Source organism: Podarcis liolepis (assembly GCF_965112155.1).
Source record: "Podarcis liolepis genome assembly, chromosome: 9".
Lineage (NCBI taxonomy): Eukaryota > Metazoa > Chordata > Lepidosauria > Squamata > Lacertidae > Podarcis > Podarcis liolepis.
Window position 1 is genome coordinate 23,620,996 of NC_139564.1, and position 5,309 is coordinate 23,626,304.

Here is a 5,309-nt window from a genome sequence, read left to right on the forward strand (position 1 = left end):
ATCCTGTTACATTTCTACGAGAATGTTATTACACGAATGTCAATGATTTCCTTTTTGTTTCCTAAGGTAAACACACAGCTGCCTTAGCAATTTTAAGTGCTCTTGGGAGTTATTGTGATGAGTCCTCCTGGAAAAAAGAAAAGCAGAAGACCAGCATCTCAGCTGTTGGAAATTTGCATCCTTAATACTGATGTCAACAGAACAAACCTGATATAGACCAGCTAAGGTCCTGGACCAAGTTTCTTAGCATGTAATGAACTTCTTTAATTTGTAGAGCCATTTTTAGAAAACTATCTCAGATGGCCTTACGACTTGCCTTTCTACAATTTTCAAACAAAGCACTATTGTAGAACGCCTTCTCAAGTGAATATTCTTGCATCTGTTTTTCAAAAGGTAGGCAGGCAAAAAAACCCAAACAAAAACCTGAGGATGTGCATCTTTGTAATGCTGGTTCAGTATAAAGCTTGCTCATTAGGAGTCCACATGAAGCATTCATGTAGTGAAAAGCTTCTAGTGACTGTATGAACTAATATGGCATGCACTTCCTGGGGGGGAAAAGCCCATTCCAGTCTGCTTCCCTGTTCTGGGCTGCTACTTCTTGAAGCCAGACATTTCTAAAGAGCGCAGAGCTTATGGGCCAACAAGCAGACAGTACTGAAAAAGAGCCAGAAGGGTGCCGCTTGTGTGTGACTATAGCCACTTATCAGAACTAAGAGCTATTACAGTCACTCAGAGGCTTCTAGCCACATGGAGGATGTAACTATTTAGGGCTCCTGTGTCAATTGGGTTTTAGAGTTATGCCTAAAACTCGTGTTTCAGAAAGCTTCTAAGACTTTCTTTTTGAATCCATATATCTCAAATTTGTCATTGACTTTTATGGCATATGCATCCTGAGCTACTTCCCCACAAGTATTTGTAAAACGCAGTCAGGGAAATATAATGGCAGATGCAGCCCTGAATAGCTCCATTGATTCCAATGGGATTTCTCCAGAAAAAGTGATTTGAAGACAGTGGTCCAAGATCCATCATTTGTAATGCAACTTCCCTGCTACCAAGTACAGACAAAAATGTTAATGATTTGTGCAGAAAATGTCAAACTGGTGTGATAGATAGCTGGGACTCCTAGAGTTCTATCTGCAGCACCTTGGACAATGGAGGAAAAGAAAGTTACTGTGTATAGTTGTCAGGTGTGAAATTTTATTTAGCTATTTTACAAAGTTCTCTGACACCTCCTGAGATTCAGAAGCTTGACATCTGTTTTGGTTCCTCGATGGAGTGTTGATTTAGCAGACTAACAAAAGATTAAAAAGGGGAGGGCGAACACATTCTGAAGAATACGTTGGTTACTGGAATTGTAGACACACTTGCTTATGGGAGCAGGAAATATGATGATATGATTTCCAGACAAATAGGGTCATCAACCACAGGTGAGGGTTGGGCTTTGGGAAACGAGGCTGGACTTTTGAGACTGTGCAGAATCTTCTGCTTGCATGTGCACTACAGGGGGAAAATTGCTCTTCTCTGGACAGGTTCCTTAACAGATGTGCCTTAGTACATCATCTGCACTACTGAGAAACCAAAATACATCTGGCGATTTAAACATCTTTATATAGTTGCATGATTTATTCAGAAAGTATGGCTGAAGCTGTAGAAAGCTGAAGAATTCCATGTAAATAACTCGACAAGAATCTCAACAGAGATAATAACCCATGAAACTGAAAATTAGACAAAAGTGCTGTTGTTTGCTACAGAAATATTTTAAGGTCATTACATATAACGCAGCCTCCTATTTACATTCTGCTATTTTGGTATTTCCCTTACAGTCAAGGGATTTGAATAAACCTGCAGTCTCTGTGGGTTATAGTTATGTACTGTTTTATACATACTAGAGAACTATAAGCCTGCAGGCTGAGATAACTGCACAATAAACATATATTTTATGAAATAATACCTTTAACATATGTTAGTTGAGAGAGAGAGAAATCTATTCTTCCATGTAGATTTTAACCTAAGCCACTACCCATATAAATGTTGTAGGTTTCCATTAAGAAAATGGCTTTTCACAGGGGTGAGATGGAGGGTTCAGGTTGCCCCCACTTTTGTACCAACTGTGCATTGTTGTTGTTGTTTAGTTGTTTAGTTGTTTAGTCATGTCCAACTCTCTGGGACCCCATGGACCAGAGCACACCAGGCACTCTCGTCTTCCACTGCCTCCCGCAGTTTGGTCAAGCTCATGTTGGTAGCTTCGAGAACACTGTCCAGCCATCTCATCATCTATCGTCCCCTTCTCCTTGTGCCCTCAATCTTTCCCAACATCAGGGTCTTTTCCAGGGTCTTTTCTCTTCTCATGAGGTGGCCAAAGTATCGGAGCCTCAGCTTCAGGATCTGTCATTCCAGTGAGCACTCAGGACTAATTTCCTTCAGAATGGATAGGTTTGATCTTCTTGCAGTCCAAGGGACTCTCAAGAGTCTCCTCCAGCACCATCATTCAAAAGCATCAATTCTTCAGCAATCAGCCTTCTTTATGGTCCAGCTCTCACTTCCATACATCACTGCTGGGAAATCTATAGCTTTAACTATATGGACCTTTGTCAGCAAGGTGATGTCTCTGCTTTTACGATGCTTTCTAGGTTTGTCATTGCTTTTCTCCCAAGAAGCAGGCGTCTTTTAATTTTGTGATTGCTGTCACCATCTGCAGTGATCATGGTAGCCAAGAAAGTAAAATCTCTCACTGCCTCCATTTCTTCCCTTTCTATTTGCCAGGAGGTGATGGGACCAGTGGCCATGAACTTAGTTTTTTTGATGTTGAGCTTCAGACCATATTTTGCACTTTCCTCTTCACCCTCATTTAAAAGTTATTTAATTCCTCCTCACTTTCTGCCATCAAGGTTGTGTCATCTGCATATCTGAGGTTGTTGATATTTCTTCCGGCAATCTTAATTCCAGTTTGGAATTCATCCAGTCCAGTCTTTTGCATGGTGAATTCTGCATATAAGTTAAATAAGCAGGGAGACAATAGACAGCCTTGTTGTACGCCTTTCCCAATTTTGAACCAATCAGTTGTTCCATATCCAGTTCTAACTCTAACTTCTTGTCCCACATAGAGATTTCTCAGGAGACAGATGAGGTGATCAGGCACTCCCATTTCTTTAAGACCTTTCCATAGTTTGCTGTGGTCGATACAGTCAAAGGCTTTTGCATAGTGTGCATTGGCTACCTATTTATTTTTGAGCACAATTCAAAGTGCAGCTTTTGACCTACAATGACTTACCTGAAGGATCACTTTATCTGCCTTTTAAAAATTAAAATAAAACATATATATCTATAAGCTGCCGTAGAAGCCTTTTTGGCTGAAAAGTGAAGTAAAAATGCTTTAAAAATAAAATAGATCAGTAAAGCAAGAAAAAAATTGGGGCCTTGCTGAACTTATCTGAGGATGATAAATAGTATCTTAAGGCAAAGGAAACTGATTACTCATCTTTTTGTAGCAAGAATGACAATAGCTAAGTAAACGGTGGGGGGGGGAATTCATGAATCTGGAAAATTGGTGGATTAAATAAAGCGAATAGCTCTTGTGGAATGACTATTTCACAGACTTCAAGTTCAAACAAAATTGGACAAGCTTTTGGCAGGCTGGCATTCATCTATTGATTTTATAAAGAGGCAGGAATCTGGTAGATCGGTTCCAACTACATTAAAAGTCGTTTGGCCTTTTTAAAGGGAAAATTGGATCAACTAGAGGAGGGTTAGATGAATGAGGAAACTTGAAATGTGGCTCTAATTAAGGGAGTCATTTGTTTTGATTATAGGTTATCAAAAACAATGAACACTGTAAATGAAAAAATGAATTATATATCACAGTAGATCAAATACTATGTTAAATAGAAGATTATTGGTCCTACTTGTAGAATATATTGTGTTTTAATGTAACCTGAATGCTAAAATAATGTTCATGGGGGGAACAGAAAGCAATTTATGTTTAGATTTAGATTTACTTTTGTAATATTTTTCAGATAATACAATACAGCAGAATCCTACCCAATAATTGGGATCTTTTACAGAGGCCCCCTGTATGGCAGCAGCAAGTGGGTAAGAAGATGCCAATCTGCTGGCTAGTGAGTTGAAGCATGTGAGCCTGCAGGTGGTGTATTTGAGGGAGGTACACAATCCACCCCCATCCTCATCTATCTGACGTGAGCCCTGGTTGTAACCTAACAGATACTTGAAGGGACATATTAAGCAGAAGGATATTGATAAGCTAGAATGGGTGCAGAAACAAGTGACCAAGATGATCAAGGGTCTGGAAACCAAGCCTTGGTTGGCTGGGCATGTTTAGCCTGGGAAAGCGAAGACGGAGAGGATATATGACAGCCATCTTCAAATATCTAAAAGGCATGGAAGATGGAGCAAGCTTGTTTTCTTCTGCTCTAGCGGGTAGGACCGCTACCAATGGATTCAAGTTACAAGAAAGGAGATTTCAATGAAACATCAGAAAGAACTTTGCTCTGTTCGACGGTGGAACGGTCTCCCTCAGGAGGTTGTGGACTCTCCTTCCTTCGAGCAGAGATCGGATGGCCATCTGTCATGGATGCTTTAGTTCAGGCTTCCTCAAACTCGGCCCTCCAGATGTTTTGAGACTACAATTCCTATCATCCCTGACCAGTGGTCCTGCTAGCTAGGGATCATGGGAGTTGTAGGCCAAAAACATCTGGAGAGCCGAGTTTGAGGAAGCCTGCTTTAGCTGATATTCCTACATCGCAAGGGGTTGAACTAGATGACCCTCAAGGTCCTTTTGAACTCTACAGTTCTATGCGTTCATAATCAGTATCACACCACTTTAAACAGCAACGGCTCCCCTCAGAGAATAGGTCTGTAGTCTGTTAATTGTTGGGATACCTTAGGTCCCCTCACAAAGCTGCAATTCCCAGAATTCATTGGGAAGAGGGATTGACTGTTAAGCCAGTTTCAGAACTGCAGGTCTATGAGGGGAATGGGGGTCTCCTAACAACTCTCATAACCCTTAACAAACTATAATTCCCAATATGGTTTAACAGCCGACCTCTTTTTCCATGGAAGTCTGGGAATTGCTGCTCTGTGAGGGAAATAGGGGTTTTGAAATATACTTAGAGTCCTGTAGTGATTTCATGCTCTTTATTGCAGCTTGTAAAACTGTGATTGAATTGCCCCCCCCAATAAAAACCTCAGGCTTTTATATACATTATTTACACAATGAGTCCTGTCTGATTGGCTGACTCTGCTTCCCTCCTGGAGCCTGATTGGTCTTTTCCTGCAGGCCAATCAGTTCAGTT